General features: G+C 37.1%; 1 pseudogene; it reads right to left on the minus strand.

Annotated features, from left to right (window-relative positions):
* Nucleotides 1-17,258: 17,258 nt before the first annotated feature.
* Nucleotides 17,259-18,134, minus strand: LOC108513596 (60S ribosomal protein L7-like; annotated as a pseudogene).
* Between the last annotated feature and the right edge of the window lie 6,270 nt (nucleotides 18,135-24,404).

A 24,404-nucleotide genomic window follows, 5' to 3' on the forward strand; every position in this document is an offset into this window, starting at 1 on the left:
CCCCCAAAAGAAATTGTGAATACTTTGTACAATGTGACTAAACTAATTAAATACATAGAAATAAATTTAATCAAGAAAGTAAAAGTCTTGTACACTCAAAATTTTAAAACACTGCCAAAAGTAATTAAAGACCTTGAAAAGTGGACAGACATCTTGTACTCAAGGAAGAAAATTTGACGTTGTTAAGATGTCAATACTACCCAGAGCAATTTATAGATTTAACACAATGCCAATCAAAATTGCCACAGATTTTTCATACAAAACGGGAGATGCTAATCTTTAAACTGATGTAAAATCTCAAGGGTTCCTGAAGAACCAAAACAATACTGAAAAAGAAGAATAAATGTAAGGAAATCACACTTCCTGACACTGAAACTTACTAAAAAGCTACAATAACCAAGAGAAACTGATATCGGTTTAAGAACAGATATACATACTAGTAGAATTAAAGAGAGAGGTCAGAAATAAACTCTCGTATATACAGTCAATTGACTTTTATTTTAAATTCAGGGGTACATGTGCAGGTTTGTTACATAGGTAAATGTGTTTTATGGGAGTTTGTTGTACACATTCTTTCATTACTCATATTAAACCTGGTACCCATTAGTTACTTTTCCTGATCCTCTCCCTTTTCCCACCCTCCACCCTGCAATAGGCCTGAGTGTGTGTTGTTCCCCTCTATGTGTCCATGTGTTCTCATAATTTAGCTCCCACTTATAACTGAGAATGTGCAGTATTTGATTTTCCGTTCCTGCATTAGTTCCCTAAGGAAAATGGCCTCCAACTCTGTCCATGTCCCTGCGAAGGACATAATCTCTTTTATTATTATTATTTTTTAACAATTGCCTAGTATGTACTCCATGGTGTATATGAATCACATTTTCCTTATGCAGTCTATCATTGATGGGCATTTAGGTTAATTCCATATCTTTGCTATTATGAATAGTGCTGCAATGGACATAAGTGTGCATGCATCTTTGTAATAGAATGAATTATATTCCTTTGGGTATATATGCAGTAATGGGATTGCAGGATCAAATGGTATTTCTGCCTCTAGGTCTTTGAGGAATCCTCACGCTGTCTTCCACAATGGATGAAATAATTTACATTCCCACCAACTGTGTATAAGTGTTCCTTGTTCTCTACAACCTTGCCAGCATCTTTTGTTTTTTTGATTTTTTAATAATAGCCATTCTGACTGGCGCAAGATGGTATCTCATTGTGGTTTTGATTTGCATTTCTCTAATGACAGGGATGTTAAGCTTTGTTTTATATGTTTGTTGGCCGTACAAATGTCTTCTTCTGAGGGTGCCTGTTCATGTCCTTTTGTCACTTTTAATGTTTTTTTTTCTCATAAATTTAAGCTTTCTTATAGATACTGGATATTAGACCTTTGTCAGATGTTTAGTTTGGAAAAATGTTCTATTTTGTAGGTTGTCTGTTTATTCTGTTGATAGTTTCTTTTGTTTTGTAGAAGGTCTTTAGTTTAATTAGATCTCATTTGTCAATTTTTACTTTTGTTCCAATTGCTTTTGGTGTCTTCATTATGAAATCTTTGCCTGTGCCTATGCCCTGAATGATATGGCCTAAGTTATTTTCCAGAGTTTTTATAGTTTTTAGTTTTACATTTAAGTCCTTAAATTATCTTGAGCTAATTTTTGTACATAGTGTAAGGAAAAGATCCAGTTTCAATCTTCTGCATATGGCTAGCTAGTTATCTCAGCACCATCAACACACATAGGCTCAAAATAAAGGGATGGAGAAAATTCTAGAAAGCAAACGGAAAACAGAAAAAAGCAGAGGTCACAATCCCAGTTTCTGACAAAACAGACTTTAAACAAATGAAGACCAAAAAATACAAGAAGGACATTACATAATGGTAAAGGGTTCAATTCAACAAGAAAATCTAAATATTCTAAATATTATGAACCCAGTACAGGAGCACATAGACTCATAAGCAAGTTCTTAGAGACCTGCAAAGAAACATAGAATCCTGCACAATAATGGTAGGAAACTTTAACACCCCACTGACAATACTAGACAGACCATCGAGACAGAAAATTACCAAAGATATTCAGGACTTGAATTCAGCCCTAGATCAAATGGACCTGACAGAGATCTACAGATCCGTTCACCCAAAACCAACAGACTATACATTTTTCTCATCAACACATAGCACATACTCTAAAATCAATTACATAATCAGAAGTAAAACACTCTCTAGCAAATACAAAAAAACTGAAATCGTAACAGTCTCTTGATCCAGAGTACAGTCAAATTAGGACTCAAGACTAATAAATTTACTAAAACCCACACAACTACATAGAAATTGAACAACCTGCAACTGAATGACTTTTGAATAAATAATGAAAGTAAGGCAGAAATCATCTACATTTTTACAGTCAATTGATTTTTGACAAATGTGCCAAGAACACACAATGAGGAAGGGATAATATCTTCAAAAAACTGTGTTGGGATAACTGGATATACACATACAGACAGATAAAAGTGAACCCTATCTCATATCTCATGTCACAAAAAATCAACTCTGTTGGGTGCAATGGCTCATGTCTGCAATTCTAGTACTTTGGGAGGCCAAGGCGGGCGGATTTCCTGAGCTCAGGAGTCCAAGACCAGTGAAGACAACATGGGGTAACCCCGCCTCTACTAAAATGAAAAAAAAAAAAAATTAGCAGGACGTAGTGGTGGCTGCCTGTAGTCCCAGCTACTCGGGAGGCTGAGGCAGGAGAATGGCGAGAATCTGGGAGGTGGAGGTTGCAGTAAGCCAAGATCGCACCACTGCACTCCATCTCAAAAAAAAAAAAAAAAGTAACAAATGCTTGAAGAAAATAAAAGAGAACAATATTATATTAAATGATTCAAGAATAGTTGTGATTTAGATGGCCTGATCAGAGAAGTCCTTAGGTAATGTGTGAGAAGAAATCTGAATGACAAAATGAACCATTCATTTGACTGTTTAGAGGTTAGCAATGACCTGCCAAGGATTTTGCAGAAGAGACTTTCTGTGGGAAGCAAACTGAGAAAAACAAAAAAAGAAAAAATGGCTTTCTAAGGTCTCTTCCAACTCAATAGGACAAGATTGAGTAAGATCTCAACTTTTAGATTTCATCATTCATTGGCCCTCATGTCTCCTTAGTGAGACAAAATTCATGAATAATTGAGTTGAAATGAATAGATAAATTGGTTTCTTCAACTGAACGGTATCACCTACTGAAAAAACTCAACTGAGAAGGATGAATGATGATAATATTGGCTATTTTAATGGTCAATATATGATCCACATCCCCCTATTCAGTTCCTTTTAAATTGCTTTCTACGTATTGTTACTCCAACTAGCTATATCGCAGCTACTTATCAATTTTTCATTGACATTTGTCTCATCAGTGGATTGCTGGAGGTTTTTAAGCCTCCCTATTGAAATGTTGCCGGAAAACAGAATGTAAATCATACTAATGTATTTTTAAAATGCAGTTAGTGTTGAGTCCATAGTTACGGTCCTTCCATCTGCTGGTGACCCCGAGTGCTTCCCAGATGGCCCCTTGCCCACCAGAACACTAAAAAGAACAGCACAAAAAAAAGACATTAAAATATTTTCCAAAAGCAGGACTTCCAGAAGAAACAACACATGTTCATTATTTTATTTCCTTCTAAGGTTTTCCTGGTAATACATTTTCAGCATTCTAAGTTTTTCCTAGAAGGGGTCCTGTAATAATGTGTAGTTCTCATTCTTTAATTTGTTTATCCATTTCTTTCTTTTACAAACATCTATCCTTATTATGACTAAGCCACCATCCTGCATGTGTAGATCTTAGAAATGAGTAAGAAATATGTATCTGGTGCCTGAGGTTGTGGAATAGAAAATGAGTAAAGAATGACCAAAGTACAGTAACATATAGCAAAGGATAAAATGTAGCATATAGCAAAGTAAATGTAATAGCATACAGGAAAGAAATTATTACAAGAGATGTTAAACAAAAGAGGGTAATGTAAAATTTCACAGCTGGTGACTAGAATGAAACAAGATTTTTTAAAGCAATAGCATTTAGGCTGGACTTTTTAGGAAGAACTGAAATTTCAACAGGTAAGAATAAAAATGTTAATACACAAGCAAAGACATAAATTTTTTGGGGGTCAAAGCAAATAATACAGTTTCCATGTAAGATAGATCATATGTGAAGGTGTGAAGTCAGAAAGTATTCTAGTTATGGCTATTTTGGTTATAAGGATCAGAAACACCTTGAAACTGGTTGAAGCAATGCTTTTTATATATATATATAATGATAGAATTAGCAATCTCGTGGACATCATCAACAGGAAATGAAATACAGTGGAGCTCATGGGTCCAGAACAGCAAAGTCAGGTGCAATGGAGACTGCTCATGCTGTTTTATAACAGATAGGCATAGAACACAAAGGAGAGCTAGGACTCAAAGATAACACAAAGCTTTTGAGATGGGTGAAGGAATTCAATATCCTGGCAGAGAGAGCACTCAATAAAATTACCTACTCCTAAATGACCGGCTGACAGACTGAAAGATTTCTTTCAAAAGGAAGGACATCATGCAGCCTTTGACATCAGATTTTGATATTCTGATCCCAGGTTATAGGAGACAACTTTCTAGCCACTTGGTAAAGATTTTAATAGGAAAGGCTGAGTTGCATTTCCTGATGAATGTAAGTTTTGTTATTATAACAGGTAATGTTTGCATGTGAGTTTACTAATAACTTTAATATACTTTGGCATAGGCAATGTATTTGATTTTCATGATGCTGAGAATGAGTAGTAGTTTTGCAGATGAGGAAACTGATGCACAATTGCTTATTGAAACTTTAAAAATTTGCTTCTAGCAGAGAGAAGACATAGCCTAAAGAACTTGGGCTATAGGGCCTGGCCCAGTGGCTCGCACCTGTAATCCTAACACTTTGAGAGGCAGAGGTGGGCAGATCATGAGGTCAGGATTTTGAGACCAGCCTGGCCAGCATGGTGAGACCCCGACTCTACTAAAAATACAAAAGTTAGCTGGGCATGGTGGCAGGGGTCTGTAATCCCAGCTCTTCGGGTGGCTGAGGCAGCAGAATCATTTGAACCCCGGAGGCGGAGGTTGCAGTGAGCCAAGAACGCGCTGCTGCACTACAGCCTGGGTGACAGGGAGAGACTCCATCTCAAAAACAAAACAAAACAAAAAAAAACAACAACTTGGACTATAAATCCCCAGATATTTTTGGTCTACGAAATAACAATGGTATAATCCACAAATGTCTTCAAATGCCGTGTTGCCTTTTCATAATGCTCATTTACTTCAATCCCCTCCTACTTAGTAACTCACAGTTCAGCTAATTTTGCTTGAATTGTAAAACACATGATCAAATTGCCCCATAGATTTATAATTATATAATTATTATTATATATATTTTACTATTATTTTGTTAAAGCAATTGATTTATTAAACCATTAATTAGGGGTGACCTTAAAATACATAAAGCACCTATTTAGTGAATATTTGCTGAATTGATTTTTATGACAGCAACTTACTGAAAACTCTGTTTTAATTCTTCAGTGCTGGATCTGATTTTATATTTTCTATTCTCTCCCAAAAATGTAAGGCATTGTTACTACCTCCACATCCGGTTTTCCTCTCACCTCATTTTTATTATTCTTCAAGTTTACAACCTATGTAGTTACTGTCTAAATATAAGTGAGCAAACTTAATCTTTACATGTTTAGAAAGCAGCCTCAATAAAGATTTTTCTCAGTGCCCGAAAATACAGTAGCCAGAGGTTGAAAAATATTATCTTTAGGTGGATAAATGTGAAAGTTACAACTTTGCTCCAATTTCATCAATTTTGCAGTACCTAGTGCATTGTTGGGGTTATATAAATATTAAATTCTAATCATATTGACAATTCTTACCTAAAAGAATCCTTTCCAGATAGGTTATGTAAAGAGTGATTCATTTGGGCAAATGAAATAAATTTGGATGTAAATATTACAGACTCGTCGAACTGTTTGCTAGATATTCATGTTCTGCTGAGTGAGTCCTCAGAATCATGTATGTGTGTGTGTGTAGAATATATATACCCATCCACATGTGTGTGCCTGAGCACACATGTGAATGAAAATATGCCTGTTGACAGGAATACGCTATATATGGAACATACATATTGATAGATTTCAAAACCATGATTTTGATTAAAAAACACATTTCACACATATTCATACATTTCAGAACCATACAAATGTGCATGTCTACATATACATGCATAGGTATGTATATATACATGCATGCATGTTTAGAATGTTTCACCATCCACTTATTTGTTTTACTTCTCATCTGCTGCATTTTACTGTTTTACATATATATGATTTCACAATTTCAAGTTCTTTCTCTCATCTAGTATCCTCTGGAAATTACCCTAGCATGCCTTCTGACTTCCCTTTTAATTGCATCTCTGCAACCGTCGTGAGAAGAACCTGTGGAGATTTTTGAGCGATTTATTGGTAAGAATCAGATTGCAGGAAACTCTTGTATAAGGTTCAGTCCTTACAAAACAATGATGTTATTTAAGAGCACTGAATCTCTTCATACCCATCACTTTGACATATGCCAGATTTCACTTGGTTGCAGCCTCCTAAAAAGACTGCTAGAAGCAATGTCAGTGCTGGTATGGGCATATTTGTAAGTGACAGGACAATCCCTGTGCAAAGCCTCTAGGTTCTAAATTAAATTATTTTGTAGACTTTAGCAAATACCAGACTACTTGCAGCATGAAGCCCTGTTTTTATAAAACTTTTATAATTCCCAGGCAATTTTAAAATAGGATCTGGGCAGAATGGGAGGCAAATGAGGTTAAGGGAAAGGCTATACCTTCCTATACTTCCTATACTTCATATCAATTTTGATTTTACAAGGGTGTTTTTCCTTTTAAGATATCTTAGAAAGCCAAATAATTCTATAGAGTGCAATTTAAAAAAAGAAACATGAAAAAAGGATTATGACCAGACAATCCACACAAGAGAAAGACAAACAGCATATTAATTTAGGAAGCAATTCGGAGCTTTACTAATAATCAGGGACATGCAAAACATCCACAACATGAATAAAATAAATAAGAGGTAAAATAAAAGCAGATAGGCAGACATTTTAAAGTCTAACAATATTAAGGATTGGCAATGACTGCTAACTCTCCAATTCTGCTTGTGGGAAGGTGAATTGAAGTAACAATTTTGTAGAGGAATTTTGCATTATCAGTAAAATTGAAAATGTACATAACCAGCAATTCCACCTTTATGTTTATACTGTAAAGTAACATTTATGCAAGCTCACGAGGGAAAGATGTACAGGAATATTTATGGCAACACGGTTTGAAAGAACAAAAAAGAAAAATAACTCAATGTCTATCATTTACCTAATGGACAAGCTAAAAATGTATGTTCCTGTATATGTAAATGGGAACATATGGCAGTTAATAGAAACAGAATATACAAGAAAACACATACACGTTGATAGATTTAAAAACCATGATATTGAGTTATAAAGCAAACTATTGAATAATGTATACACTAGAATGCTATTCATGTAAAATTTTAGAGAATATCCTCATAAAATATATTAATTATGTATAAAAAAGTAGGTTATAAAAATGGATTCAGCATAATTTATGATGATTGCCTCTGTGAGGAGGACACATGTGACTTTGTCTCAATAATACTTTATTAATAACAAAGGTGAAGAAAATACAAAAAATGTTAGTAATAGTTCTGGTTAAGTACAAGTATTTTTATTACATTATTTTTTCTACCCCTTATTAGTTGTAAAATTTTCTCAATACAAAAAAAACTCAATAAATATTCTTACTAGTTTCAGTTGTCGATGAAAAGAGTCAAACTGTAAAATATTTGAAGAGATTTATTCTGGGCCAAATACGTGTAACCACAGCCTGTGACACAGCCCTCAGGACTTCCTAAGAACATGTACCCAAGGTGTTCAGGTGCAGCTTGGTTTTATACATTTTAGGGAGACATGAGTCTTCAATCAAACACATTTAAGAAATACACTGGTTTGGTCCAGAAAGGTGGGACAACTTGAAGTGGGGCTTCCAGCTCATAGGTAAATTTTTTTTTTTTTTTTTTTTTTTNGTGAAGAAAATACAAAAAATGTTAGTAATAGTTCTGGTTAAGTACAAGTATTTTTATTACATTATTTTTTCTACCCCTTATTAGTTGTAAAATTTTCTCAATACAAAAAAAACTCAATAAATATTCTTACTAGTTTCAGTTGTCGATGAAAAGAGTCAAACTGTAAAATATTTGAAGAGATTTATTCTGGGCCAAATACGTGTAACCACAGCCTGTGACACAGCCCTCAGGACTTCCTAAGAACATGTACCCAAGGTGTTCAGGTGCAGCTTGGTTTTATACATTTTAGGGAGACATGAGTCTTCAATCAAACACATTTAAGAAATACACTGGTTTGGTCCAGAAAGGTGGGACAACTTGAAGTGGGGCTTCCAGCTCATAGGTAAATTTTTTTTTTTTTTTTTTTTTTTGAGACGGAGTCTTGCTCTGCCACCAAGGCTGGAGTGCAGTGGCCGGCTCTCAGCTCACTGCAAGCTCCGCCTCCCGGGTTCACGCCATTCTCCTGTCTCAGCCTCCCGAGTAGTTGGGACTACAGGCGCCCGCCTCGTCGCCCGGCTAGTTTTTTGTATTTTTTAGTAGAGACGGGGTTTCACCGTATTAGCCAGGATGGTCTCGATCTCCTGACCTCGTGATCCGCCCGTCTCGGCCTCCCAAAGTGCTGGGATTACAGGCTTGAGCCACCGCGCCCGGCCTCATAGGTAAATTTTAAATTTTTCAGGTTGACAATTGGTTGGGTTTATCTGAAGACCTGGGGTTAATAGAAAGGAATGCCTGGGTTAAGATAATTGTGGAGGCCCAAGTTATTATTTGCAGAGGAAGCTTTTAGGTACTAGACTTTAGAGACAATAGTTTGTAAAATGTTTCTGATCAGACCTGAAGTCTGTGTTGATGTTAATGCCACAGAGATGTAATGAGACATGTCTGACTCCATTTCCTGGTATGGCCTGAAACAGTCTCTCAGGTTAAATGTTAAAAGAGCCCTGGCTGAGGAGGAAAGGCCATTCGGATGGTTGGGAGAGGCCTTCCAATTTGATTTTTGGTTTACACATTGTACTCTACTAATTGATAACTTAGGAGAATATTTTCTGTCTAGCAATGGTTGTTATGACTATATATTTTAATGCCAGTTCAGAAAACAAAGAAGTGATTTGAATTATCTAACATAATTTACCTACACAAGATTATAGTTTAATTTTAATTGCATTTAAGACACAAGTTTTCCTAAAGCAACACTCAATATGCACCGTCAATTATCTTAAAGAAAGAAATGCAGAAAATATATTAATTACGGGTCATGACCCAGCAAATTATGAATTTCCAATCAGAAGTAAATCATTGCCACTAATTAGCTTTCTTGTTTGCCAGACTGGGTTAAAGTCTTTATAACATAAGTCATTTCATAAATCATTTTCTCAACATGCAAATCTGAAAGGAATGAGAATTTGAAGATATGCTAAGAGCTTAGTAATATTCAGAGACAGAATTTTGTTAGACAGTCTCCACTGATTTCAGAAATATCTGATCAGTTCAATGTGGAATATTTGGAGTTATTGACACCTTATTTTCATTACTAGTACAGATTGTTTAGATGCTATTTCCTATTTGTCCCTCCAATCCACTAAGTCTTATATAGACTGAGTCTTTATTGGTGTGAAGAGAAAAGGGTGTGGTGTTTTGAATGTATTCCAGCTTCATAAACTTCTAGCAAAATTGTGACGTTAGTGGGGTTGGGTTTGCCTCAAATTTCCACCAGCTTAAACTAGCAATACCAAATCCTCAGTGCTTTTAACTGACATGAATAGTAGAAAATTATCTGATCCCCTGTTCTCCTTTTTTTTCCCAACTCTCATATTTTTCTACATCAAGAACACAGATGTTGTTGTTCTTCTGCCATTTTTCTAATCTTTTCAAAATTTTGTCTACCCCTGCTTTCAAAATTTACTTTTCCCTATTTCCGTTTTCATCAACTCCTGCTCTCTGATGTTTCAGCTAGATAATCTAACAACAAATTAGTACCAATAAGCTAATAAATATTAATGAATTATAATTGGGAAGTACACTCACAGAGTAACACATTTGGGGATGTGCATCATTTTCTTTTCTAGAAATAATCTTTTAACCTACTTCCCACTAGACTATAAACAACATGAAAGCAGGGTATTTTTGTCTCTGGTTTACTGATATGTCTCTAGGACTTGAACAGTGCATGGTGCTAGCAGATGCTCTTAAAAAATAAATGGAGAGCAACAACAATAACAGTGCAATGTTTTCAGAAAGGGAGAAAAGGGTAGGACAGATGTGTGGACAAGCCTGTTTTTCACTGCTTCTTACTTTTGGGTACAAGCACTGCCCCTAAGGCAGGGTGTACAGAGTTGATTTCATCAGCATTTTGATGGTACCCATAGCATTTAGAAATCAAATCAGCATACTATGCACTCAGGAGAAAAGAAAATGCTATTTTGCTGATTAGCCATTTTCCCTGAGAAATCAAACTTTTAAGGGAGCTTTGTCTCCTTGTTTGATTTCTAAGATAAAGGCCATTTCAACACTAGCATGAAATGAGGCATATTTTAACAGTTATGAAAACTCGAGAAAACTGAAACCAGGTCAGTCTCTTGGCAAAATACAGCAAGACTTTTAGTTAGTCCCACCCATCTTATTAGACCTCACTCCCCGAGCCTGTAGCCAAATGTTCAAAAACACATACTTCACAGTCCCTAATGCTTTCATGGCCCTTCAGATGTCAATATTTTCATTACTTTCCCCCTAAAACCAACCACAAGTGTGTAACAGCAGTTTAAAAGGGTATAGCATTGGGAATAGGAGTTTCCCATATCATAAGAAGGGAGTTGAATCATCGTTTCTGGGTTCTGCTCCCCATTTCATTAATACCTGTTTTTCTAAGATCGTAAGAAATCCTTCTGAATCTTGCAGTATAGTTGAAAACAGCCTCCTCTGTGGCACCACCTTTGGCCTCCTTTTTCTTGTCACTGTTCCTGGCTCCTCCTCCTTATCTGACTTTTAAATGTTGTACTCAGGATTCTGGGCTTCATATTTTTCCGATTCTCTCTCCAGGTGTTCTTATTCCGTCCTATGACACTAAATAAAAATGCATGTGTGTAAAATTCTCATATTTTCATCTCCAGCCCTGCTTTGCTTTCTGATCCATGGAACATTGCTTGTCCTCTTGGATACTCTTCTAATATGTCCACTCAAAAATTACAGATACTAACATGTTCAAAACTGAGCTCATAAACTCCCTCGTAAACACACTCTTCCTCCTCTAATTCTCATCACAGAAAACTAGAAGCTATCCTGAATGTCTGCCTTTCCCGTATATGCGATATCTAGCATATAAAGTGCACTCAATAAATGTGTGTGTGGAGTCAGTAGGAAGAGGAGCAGCTAGAGTAGTCATGTGAGCAGCCGTGAAATCACATTATGTAGGCAATATGCAGTTCCACCAACATGTATTTCGTTGTGTATTCTTCCTAGACATTTACTTTAGTAAGATATGCAATCTCATCTTTTGCTTTACACTAATAATATCAACTTATATCATTGGAGTACTATTTTAAGTCATTTTTATTTATCCCAAATAACCTTGAAGGATAGGCATTGTTTTTCTTATTTTCTAGATGATGAAGATGAGGCTTAGAGAGTTTTCGTGACTCTCTGAAAAAGATGCCCAGCTGGTAATTTGTAGAGCTGGGAGAGAAATTGAGATTTTTTTTCATTTTTAAATATATGATTCTAGGCCATTGTAGGATTATATATATTTTTATTATATAAAATGAGGTCAATGGAAGATTAGCCTCAGTTTCTGCATCCATAGAATAAGGATAATAATATCTACCTCAATGCGATAATTAAATGAGATAATGCATGTAAAGCACTTAGTGCAGCGATGGGGCCATGGTAAGCCCTTACGATGGACTACAATTTATTAATGTGAGATTTTAAATCTCTTCCTCTATGAAATGCGAAGCAATTAAAGGATTTTGAGCAAGATAGTGATACAATGAAAGCCACTATGGGGAAGATTAATCTGTCACTTGTGGGAAGTTTATATTAAAGTAGAGAGAAACTGGAGACAAAGCGAATGGTTTGAGGACTGTCACGATAGCTCAAGCACAAAGTGTCACTTGCCTAAAGTTAAGTGGTGGCTGTGGGAGACCCCATCACGAAGTTGGGGTGCACCTGCAGGAGTGCAGCCTAGGAGAACTGCCAAGGTTGGGAATCTGTGAGCTCAGGTAGAGTCAGCCAGGGAAGTCAGAAGAAAACTGTCAAGCACACAGGGAGAGGAGTAACATACACCAGGGCTTGTTGGGGGGCAGGGAGAGAGGGGAGCGACCTTAGAGGATGGGTTAATAGATGGAGCAAACCATTGTTGCACACACATACCTATGCAACAAATCTGCACGTTCTGCCCATGTATCCCAGAACTTAAAGTACAATTTAAAAAAAAGAAAACTGTCAAAGAAAAAGGAGAGTATCGAAGCTGTAACAGAGATGAGGGTTCTAGAAGTCAAACTAGAAGTCAAGGAAAGAAGGAAAGCTATGGTTGTAAAGTTTTCCATGTCCAGACAAAATGTTGTCCACAGAAACATTTGTGCTGCGCTATTGTTTTCTGACTATACTGTCGCTATTTGAAAATTCTGCATTTTTGGGCTCCCTTTCAAATTAGAAGCTGTAGCAGCTCAAAATGCACGTTCACATATGCTAATAATCTTCCTTAGCTGCCATGATCTCCATATACCTGAAATTTCTACTGATGCCTGTTGTGTTACGCCAGGCATGCTTCACTCATTCACGGGAAAGGACCAAAAGCCAGGCTGAACCTAAAGTAGGTCAGGTTGCAACAGCCCATTTTGGCTCAAGAGAAATGTTTCACACATGAGCCCTTAATAGTGAGAGGGTTCTTACCCTATTTAAATAATATAGACCTGAATTTCTTAACCCATAGTGGGAGTATAGTTTAGAAGGTCCATGATATATCAAGACTAGCCTTGTTCAATATGAAAATAAAGTATGACATGGAGAGATGTTAAAAAGGATTAATTATGGTGGTAGTTTGGATATTAGAATTAAAGGGCAAGAAAATTAGTAGTATTTCAGAAAATCTGAAAAATCCCTTTAAAATAGCCAAGCTTTATGCTGATTTGACTTTTTTTCTCATGCCTGGTGAGACTAAGAGAAGCTAAAACACAGAGTGCCATTGTTTAAAAATTAAACTTTGTGGAATGAGAACTAAACTTCAGGAATCAACAACCTGTACTTGGCATGCTATCAGGAAAGAACCATTAATAAACTTGTCTCTCAATAAAAGTGTAGAATTTGATATTTTTTTAAATTGTTAACATAGTATTTTAAATTTCTTTATTGAAATCCGTCACCAAACAATAACAAAACTCGCAGAAGCATTATGGTTGCTCAGTGAAGTAATAACTGCTTGGATTAGATTCTCTGCTTCAGCAGAATCTAGATACATGTACAAGAGTGATATATAGCAAGGCCGCAGATACTGTAGAATGTCTTCACAGCAGACTGAACATCAGAATTGACACTAAACCTTGTGTCAAGATACACACAAAGACTTCCAGACACAGAGTGCACCTGAGGTTATAATCTGTCAAGATTAACAAAGAGTGAATACCTACAAAAGCAAATAGACTGTGATATAATTGTCATCTCCAAACTGGTGAAAGAAGATTTTTCTTCCCAATTAACATTCAAGCACACGAGACTGAAATCCATTTACTCATTTTCTGATAATTTATGCAGTAATGTACAGAAATAATAGGCATGGTTACATGGCACATTTATACAATACTTTTCATCCCTAAGGATCCTAAAGCTCTTTACAATTATAGCTAATGTTTGTTAAAGTACTTTGAAAGGGGAGAGCGCCACAGACGTTCCAAATATTATGATTATGAAAAAGCTTGATACAGTATGTATAGGAACACTTCACTCTCATGAAATTGTTGCCAGTTCTACTGCGGGAAATAGAATTCCTTTATGAGACTGATGAGCCAATGTTTATACAACTTATCCTTCAAGAAGCTTAAAGTCAACCTCTTCTCTACTGTAACCATCTCAGAAATTACATGCAATATGGTCTATAATTACTTATTTTAGAATTGTAAGGAATGCAAATATCTTTAATCAGAAAACTCATTTTTTTTTTTTTTGGTCAACAAATAAGAGTCATTATTTCCAAATGATAAAATTATAGCATAGAGAGAATAATGATGTAAAAAGATCCTTCTGCTCAGTGATGGCAGAGTATGTTGTATTATTTCACTAGCCCCAGCAACTGAACCACCTTTCCATACATGAACTTGTGAGTCAAAAAGCCAAGAGAATGGCAGATAATGGACTTCTCAGCCTCCCTAACAGCAGCATTGACAGATGATATAGACTGCCAATCAGACCAGGTGCCTGGATTTTGAACAAAAAGCCAATGTCATTAAAAAAAAAAAAAAAAAAAAAAAGATACTACATAGAAACCCAGTCTTGCAAATATATCTTTGGTGGCCTCATCCAGTTTTCAGATGCAGCAGTGGCAGTATTTTTAGCCATAGATCTAGGAACAAACACAGCTGGAAAGAAGTGTGTGGTCTGTGCTCTTTGGTAGTGACAATGGAGTTATCATAGGACCAGGTCTACGGTGTGAGTCGTGGATTTTACTTTAATTTCCTAGCAATGTAATCTACAAGCCTGGATCTTCAGCCCTCCTAGAGATTATGTGAGTTACTTACTGTCTTGTAAATAAACTACTTTTCTGCTCAAATTATCAGAGTTGGTCTCTGTTGCTTATAATCCAAATCTCTGAATATTTGATACACTGATGATGCTTTAATCAGTTTAAGCAAACAGTTTTTTTTGTTTTTTTGTTTTTTGTTTTAGACAGAGTCTTGCTCTGTCACCCAGGCTGGAGTGCAGTGGCATGGTAGTGGCTCACTGCAACCTCCACCTCCCGGGTTCAAGCAATTCTCCTGCCTCAGCCTCCTGAGTAGCTGGTATTACAGGTGTGTGCCACCACACCCAGCTAATTTTTGTATATTTACTAGAGACAGGGTTTTACCATGTTGGTCAGGCTGGTGTCAAACTCCTGACCTTGTGATCTGCCCACCCCGGCCTCCCAGAGTGCTAGGATTACAGGCATGAACCACTGCTCCTGGCTTAAACCAACAGTTCTTAATCTGGTGAACTAACTATTGTATATGACTTGGCTCCTTCCTTTTCCTTTTCTATTAAATTTGGATATGACAAAATTGCCCGGCTTTGGTTTCTGTTTTGTTGTGATTTGATTTAGTTCTCTCTCTCTCTCTCTCTCTCTGTCTCTTTCTGTCTCTGGGTATGTGTGTGTGTGTGTCTCCATATATACTCATTTGACTCTTCTCTGGATCTAGTAAGTTTGTTGCTGGATCCAGGAACCTCCCTACATTTTCCTGAGCAAAATAAAAATAAAGGCACTTAATGAACTCAGGTTTTCATTCTTCTAGTCTATATGTTTGTGTATTTATTAAAGATTTTATATCAATTTTTAAGGACAATTCAGTAACTGGTTATATTTTGGAAAGCAGATATAGCACTTATAGGAAGAATAAAAAATAGAAAAAAAAAATGCTCTAATATAATGTGAGTGGCTACTTAGACCTAAGGATAAAATTGCCATGGACAGATTCACACTAGTTTCAAAAGTCTTATGTCCCCTCGACTTAAATGAAAGTGAAAATGATGTGTGCTGAAAGCTAGGCAGGAAGACTCAAAAGTAACTCTGGTGATTATGAACGCACTAATGACAGTGACACATGAAATGAGCTCTCTCAAAACTGTTTCATGAAATGCTAGAGTAGATGCATCATTATTTCTAAATGAGTATATGATCTTTTAATTACATGAATGTACTTAAATTAATACACTAAATATTTGAGTAGGCTAAAATGGAATAGTATGCTGGAGAAGTTTAAATGGATATGTCCTTTTACTCAGTAATTCTACTGAAGTTTTTTTTTTTTAGGACAGTTTTGTGTGGCGGCTGAAAATCTAGGCACAGACAAACCTGGGTTCAAATCGTGGTTCTGCTGAGGACTAAATGTGTCACATGGACAATGTGTCACCTTTCCCCAGCCTCCAAATCTCCATCTAAAAAGAACAATTAATAATGCTTGCCTCAAAATGCTGCTAAGAAGACTAAGCACATAAAGCATTTAGCATAGTGCTTAGTGCATAGTATGTGACAATGTCAGCTATTGCAATGATAAATATTATTATTGTTATTATCTTGCCACAGAAATATTCACACCATTTGACATCACATAAATGTCCATCACTACACAAAGCATTAAATAAATTGTTTCACCCAGTCTTTGGAATAACAACAAATCCATCTAAGAAGTGAAGTAGCTTTATATGCACTGACAGTAATGAAAATCCATTATATGTTACTGGTCACTATAAAAAGCAGGTTGCAGAAAAACATGTCTCTCACAACCCCACACTTTTACATACATGTCTATGTTGCTGTCTGTTTGCATGGATTCATCAATGTATTTGAAACGTTATACTAGTTAACACTAGTTATCTCTGGGGAGTAGAAATGTGAGTGGGAGAAAATAAAATAAGCATTTCACTTTTCTTTTATAGATTTTGTTTATCTGTGTGTTTGTGTGACTATGTATGCCTTTACTTTTACACAAAACAATGAGAAAAAGTAAACTTTTGCAGCCATTTATTCAACAGTGACCTTCCAAGTTTCACACCAGTAATAATGCCAATTTTCACCAATAAATTATGCATGTGTATAAGCATAGTCCTTTCTAGGCCCAGAATCCTATCATATTAACAGGAGTTTTGCATGTATAAGGAAGAACCTCCCATAATTCTCAAATATTTTGTTTGCATTTCCCAAGCTGACAATTTATTTGTAGAAAGTTTTTGATTATTTTATGAAAATATATCTTAATGCTGTCTTTAAAAAAAGAAAGTTTATGACTATCATGCACTGTTCTTTTATTTTTTTTTAATTTCAATTTGAGAGCAGGCACTGTTTATTAACCAATTAGTTTAGAAAAGTAATCATGGTAGATACCTTAGTTCATTCTTCTAATAAGCCTGTTGATCTGATCTGATCTGATCTGATCTGTTACCAGCATCTCTACCTTCTACAAAATGAGTGGCCGTTTTCTTCACTCTGCCTGGTGGAAAACATCATTCGAAGGGCCACAGAAAGTTATTTGCTTCTTTGAAGTGTTTTCTAACAGTATAGATCTCATGAATCAGATCCTCCATGCAGATCATACCATATTTACCAAGAGATCGAGCGATCCTAAGCGTTATCTGTCAAAGCAATTCACTTCTGAGTGATTTTCCCATAACCATGCTTGTAGATTAGTTCATTTACTGACTTCAGATTTGGGTACCCCCATGCAATGTATGGCTCTACAATCCTCAGCATGTTAACTGAAGCCTTATTGAGCCTCACAAAGGTTCCCTTGAAGATTTGATGAAGGTGAAGAAGCTGCAACACCTTTCAGACCTAATAGGAAGGATGTGATATTCTTGTTTCTAGTGCTACATGGCATGTTTTTTGTATATCTGAATTCAGAGTAACACAAGATGCAATAAGAATGTTCAATTGCAATCAAAGATTTGAATAAAACATGCCTGATAACATTGATACCTCTGATCCTGATGATAAACGTCAATTTGGGTTCTGCAGGTACATAGAAGTTGCCAGATTTTCTTGCCATCCTCACCATTTGAATTTCAGTTCTGTACATCTGCCTATATTCCTTGTGATAGTGCTTCACTTTTTCCTAGATAAGCTTCCTCCTTGCCTTTCTAAGCATCTTTTGGGCAAACTTCTTTCTCAGGTGCTTGATCTTCAGCTCTGCAAAATTCCTTTGCTTTTTCTTAAGGGTTTCTGGCACAGCAGGAACCTTCTTCTTCTCTTCTATAACCTCCATGGTTCCAGCTGAAAAAGAGGCATGCACTGTTCTTTCTAATGCCATCAAATTAGGCAAATTCCTTTTTCCCTCAGAACAATGCATTCTTGCCTTGCCAAAGTCAGTTTCTCTTCATTTAGCTAGGACTCATAATTAACCCTTCATTTTATCTCAAAATCAATGTGCAATGGATCATAGAGATTATGTGTTCACTCCACAGATATTTATTACATGTCAACTCTATGGAAGAAATTGCCTTACCTGCAACACAACTCATTTGCATCTTATAAGTGGTGGGAAAGGGATTGAATTGACACCTTTTCTCCACATACAGTTCATTTATTTTAGGCAGAGAAACGAGAGCTCAATGTAGTAATGTTCTCTAACCAGCAATTATAGTTTGAAGTCACAAAACCAGGTAGCCTTTAAGCAATGGGTTAATAACACATGCCACTCTGTACAGATTTAGATGATGGATGACTGGAACTTGAAGTAACTGGACAGCTGTCTGAACAGACTATTTCATTATACGTGAAGGAATGGCATTTCTAACTATGATGATAATTAGAGTAGATGAAATGCATAAATCAGGGAAGTTTTTTTATAGCATTGGTTTGGGGGAACAGTTTTTAACCCTCCGTATGTGCTCAGTGCATTGGATTAGGAGCCAATGCATGTTGCTATAATAGGAATGATGTGATATTCTTGTTTCTAGTGCTACATGGCATGTTTTTTGTATATCTGAATTCAGAGTAACACATGATGCAATAAGAATGTTCAGTTGCAATCAAAGATTTGAATAAAACATGCCTGATAATACTATAATCGGCGTTATTTTAGCCATATAATTCCTGTAGTTCAAGTAAATTCATTTTACCCTTTTCCAGTATCTCACAAATTTGTAACATCCCTCTTTCAGTTATCAATTGCTGTGTAACAAAATTCCCCAAATCTTAAAGGCTTCAAACAACCACCACCAACCACATTTGTTACCTCTCCTCATTCTGAGTTGTCAGGGATCAGTTAGTTCTGCTGATCTTACTTGAGAATTTTCACAAAGTTGCCAAATTCATAAGGAGACCCGACTCAGCCTCTGGGAAGGCTGAACCTGTCTTCATCATCTTGCCATCAGAACGTATCTCCTTTCCATGCAGTCTTTCTGTGTGGTCCCTCCGTGTAGAATCTCTGGCAGTGTAGCCAGACTTCTTATGTGGCAACACTCCCGAAAGTCAGCTTTCCAGGAGAGAGGAAACGGACATTGCCAGTCTTCCTAAAGACTAGGCAGGTACACAGCAAGGATTCCATTCTGCCATATGATGCTGGATAAACATAGACCCAGGCCAGCTCAAATTCAATGTGTGTGGGAATTTCATGAAAACATAAATACCAGGAGGTATAGTTCTTTAGGGGTCACCTTTGAAGACCAGTTACCATGATGCCCTTTTATGGAAGGGAGCACAGTAACATTGTGATGGCCTGATCACTGTCTGTGGACTCTGGCTCAAAGTTCCTGCCACTGGACTCTACATTTTTTGGCAATCAAGAACCGTGTTTTACATTTTGAGCACAGTTTTTTATGCTTAGCAACACCTCAATGAAGTTTAAATTAACGGTAAATCCAACTGCGTCTCTTTCTCTCCTTTATGTCTGCTCCTTTGTCACTACTACCTAAGTTTAGACTGTATTATGAAACATAATGTAGTAATTAGGAAGAAATTTGAGGAAAGATTTATCTGAGTTCAAACCCTAGATCCACCATTCCATCCATTTATCTATCAGTCTGTCTGTCTGTCTGTCTAGATGGAATGGTGGATCTAGAATATATATGCACACACATGATTTGGATTTACCATTAATTTAAACTTCATTGAGATACTGCAATAGATAGATAGATAGATAGATAGATAGATAGATAGATAGATAGACAGACAGACAGATAGATAGATAGATAGATGGATAGATGGATGGAATGGTGGATCTAGGATGTATTTGTACACCCACATGATTTGGGCTAAGTTAATTAGCATTTTAAAACTTTCTTGTACATAAAATAGATATTTTATAGTACTAATTTCATTAATTGAAATAATGCATAGAGGGTAATCTGCCTAGGGCCCAAGTCTTATAAAGCACTCAATAAATGATAACTGTTACTTTCTCTCAATTGCAGGCCTGTAGTACTTCTTGAGCGTCCTGCTTTCTCCAGACTCACCTACTTACAGTCTACAGTGATGTTAAATTAGTGGCCCCTAAAACAAATGAAGTATCGTATCACTCTTTTTTTTTTTTTTTTTTTGAGATAAAGTCTGGCTCGGCCGCCCAGGCTGGAGTGAGTGGCGCGATCTCGGCTCACTGCAACCTCCGCCTCCTGGGTTCACACCATTCTCCTGCCTCAGTCTCCTGAGTAGCTGGGACTACAGGCGCCTGCCACCACGTCTGGCTAATTTTTTGTATTTTTAGTAGAGACGAGGTTTCACTGTGTTAGCCAGGGTTGTCTCAATCTCCTGACCTTGTGATCCGCCCGCCTCGGCCTCCCAAAGTGCTGGGATTACAGGCATGAGCCACCGTGCCCGGCCAGTATCATATCACTCTTATCCCCCTCATTCCCCCCAGATTCACTGATTCTTTCTCCATAGTCTACTCTAAATTCTCTTAGCTTGGCATTCTCATTCCTTTAAAATTGTGTATTTACTTCTTCTCCTATTCTGAAAATGCAGCCAAACTGAATCAATTAGTCTTTCTCAAACCCTCCAGGTTTGTGGCCCCATATCTCTATTTTGCTTCTTTTACTTTTCTCTATCCCTGGAACTTCTCACACCTGCCCCTCTTCCCCAGCTAAAGGAGGTTGTAATGATTCGGTCCCTGAAAGTTTTCAAAAACATGTATCCAAAAATCACCTGAATGGTTTATTATGAGCACAGGTCCAAATGCCTGTCTGACTCAGCTATTAGCCTAAGTAGGCTAACTAAATACCATTGTGAAAAATAGACCTCAACAGCATAACATGATGGATGCTTTTCCATTTTTGTGCATGTAACAGTCCAGAGTAGGTGTTCAGTAACATCTCAGGCAGAGAATTTGACGATGTGCATAACCTAGGTCTAAAAGCAGTCACATCACTTCCCCTCACATTCTACTGGAGAGGATTGAGTCATATGGCCCAAAGGCAAAGAAAGCTGAGAAATACAGCTAGCTTTCAGTCCAAAGAAGGGACGGTACCTTTTGGCACACAGGTAGAAGCTTCTGATAGGTCACTTTATTAAATAAGTAACACACTCCAGATCTAAGAAAAGAGTGAGATGTAAGGACTGTGACAAATGAGAAAGCTCTTGATGCAACTACAAAGGATAATGCTAGTCACTTTAAGCAACTTTTGCCATGGAGGAATGATCGTCAGGTCCAACCAGATATCGTGAGTTCAAGAAAACCAAAAACCAGTTACTGTATGTGAAAACTCCACTTAAAAAATATCAGCAATGAATTTCATCCTTTTACAAATACTGTGGGCTACATAACCCATCCACTGACTGAATCTGGCCAGCAGGTCCCTGGTATGTGAAGTCTGTTTTAGACATTGAGTCTGCTAAATTTTTGAAGCTATACACCTTGTTGTCCCTGGAGGTTTGATTCATGTAGAGATTCTGAGACAAATTGTAAGGGAATTGGGCACTATAAATTTTACTCAGAAGAACATTCCCTAAATTCTCTACATATTTTAGGGAAGAGACTTAAATTTTCCATGTTCCTTCTCTGTTCTGCCTGCTAAATGTGCTGTGGTATTCATTACTTATATTCGCTTGTCTATGTCACACTCTCTGGACGTGTGGTAGGATTTAACTTGCCCATCCCCTTTGGAGTCAGGTGTGGCCATGTGACTTATTTGGCCGTTCAAATAAGACTCAAGGTGACTTGTCCCTTGGAGGAGGAAATTTTAAGAACCCACACTATACTCTGCTTAAAAAAAAATTAAAGAAAAAAAATAACTCTTTCCCATGGTAGTTGGCAAAAATCTAGATTTCCGCTGTTTTGTCAGCCTGGGGCCTAAAGTGACAACAGTCCAGAATAGAGCTCCCAGCAACCCACAAGATGCAAAGTGTGAATGAAAGAAAGAAAATGTTGTTTTCAACCAGCAAGATTTGACGGTTGTTTGTGTAGCATAATTGACCTCCCATGATTAATCTCCTTGCTAGTGACTGTGTTTCAACAACCGCTAATTATTTAGATGAAAGATTATAAGGATTTGGATTAGGAATTACAAGACTTGACTTGAAGTCTCCTGAAAGGGGGACTAAGGAACTACGCAGCTTGGGTCACATTATTTCTCTCTGAGTCTCAGTTTTGTCATCTGTAAAGTCAAAAGTGTGGTACTAGATAATTTTGGGGGTTTTTTAATTTACAAATTCCTCCCAGAATATCAGTTTAAAATCCACCAGCAGTGACATGTACACACACTCCTTCTGAATGACAAATGAGTCCTTACTGATAAACTATCACTGAACCCTGCACTGTTACAGTGATTTTCCTATTATATTTATTATCACAACTTTTTTTTTTTTTTTTTTGAGACCAAGTCTCACTCTCGTTGCCCAGGCTGGAGTGCAGTGGCGTGATGGTGGCTCACTGAAACCTCTGCCTCCGAGGTTCAAATGATTCTCCCACCTCAGCCTCCCTAGTAGCTTGGACTCCAGGCACTCGCTACCAGGTCTGGCTAATTTTTGTATTTTTAGTAGAGACGGGGTTTCTCCATGTTGGCTAGGCTGGTCTTGAACTCCCGACCTCAGGTGATCCACCTGCTTCGACCTCCCAAACTGCTGTGATTACACACGTGGGCTACCATGCCCTACTCACAACTTTTAGAAGTGCTTAAAATTACTAACTATAACATTTTTGAGTGCAGGATAGAGTTCAACTAGACATAATTTATAAGGAAAAATACCAAAACTCGAAAAGATTGAGTTGCTCCTATCACAAAAATAATTAGTAGAAAAATCTAGAACCTAAGCCTAGTGATTTCGGAGCATATGTTATTTTCCTATTACCATATTTGCAATCTAAATTGAATTTCCTGTAGCATGCTTTATTTATTTTATTCACTTTTAGTTTTTGCCCTTGCAACACAGAAAATGCAATTAGGATGGTTTTTGGAGATGATAGGTCAGTTTACACCACCCACCAAGAAAAATATGGAAGAACACATGGGGAATTCTCCTTGCTTTGAAGAAAACATTTCAATATGTCTTTTAGTAGAGGGAAAAGTGAAAGAAGCAAGTTCAAGATGAGAAATCACTAGCCAGCAAGCATATTGTGATAAATCAGCCATAACATGATTATAGCAACTTCCTTGGGAAAGAAATCAATGCTGAATCAGACTTAGATAGACCAGGGGGATCAAATGGAGGTCAAAGGTACTTCTCCATCTCAAAATTGGATAATTATTACTGTTATTATTGTCAGTTGCTATAATATAATACTGGGAGAAATATACAGAGTCCCAGTGCTGCATTTATTGGCTGGCTAGACAAATCAATCCATTACAGGGAAATAAATTCAAGCATATTACTCCATCCAAATATCAAGTGAATTAGGATAATTAGGACAAGGCTACCTGTGAGTCTCCTTTAGATTTTTTTTTTTTTTAAATAAGCAGAAAACATAAAGCAAATAAGCAATTTTGAAAGAAGAAATTGCATTCATTTCTTTTGTTTTGAAAATTGAACGGTAAGGCTTGCTTTAATAGAAAGTATCTCAGGTTCCAGCTGGACACCGTGGCTCAAGCCTGTAATCCCAGAACTCTGGGAGGCTGAGGAGGGTGGATCACTTGAGGTTAGAAGTTCGAGACCAGCCTGGCCAGCATGATGAAACCCCATCTCTACTAAAAATATAAAAATTAGCCGGGCATGGTGGCAAGTATGTGCCAATCTCGGCTACTCAGGAGGCTGAGGAGGAGAAGCGCTTGAACCTGGGAGGCGGAGGTTGCAGTGAGCCAAGATGGTGCCACTGCACTCCAGCCTGGGCAACAGAGTGAGACTCCATCTCAAAAAAGAAAAAAAGAAAAAGGTATACCAGGTTGGAAATCTCAGATTTGAATGTAGCCAAAACCAGGAAGCTCCTGAGAGCCCTGTGTTTCCCTTATTCATAACATTCAGTCAGTCACCAAGTTTTCCTCTTATATTCCTTTAATAGTCCTAAAACCTCCCCCCGCCTTCATAATACTCCCACTGCCTGCACCTGGTCTTTAACTTTCTTGCCTACATTTCTGCACCAGTCTCTCCTTTCATCTTCCTGCCTGAG

Source organism: Rhinopithecus bieti, unplaced genomic scaffold (genome assembly GCF_001698545.2).
Source record: "Rhinopithecus bieti isolate Rb0 unplaced genomic scaffold, ASM169854v2 scaffold_30732, whole genome shotgun sequence".
Lineage (NCBI taxonomy): Eukaryota > Metazoa > Chordata > Mammalia > Primates > Cercopithecidae > Rhinopithecus > Rhinopithecus bieti.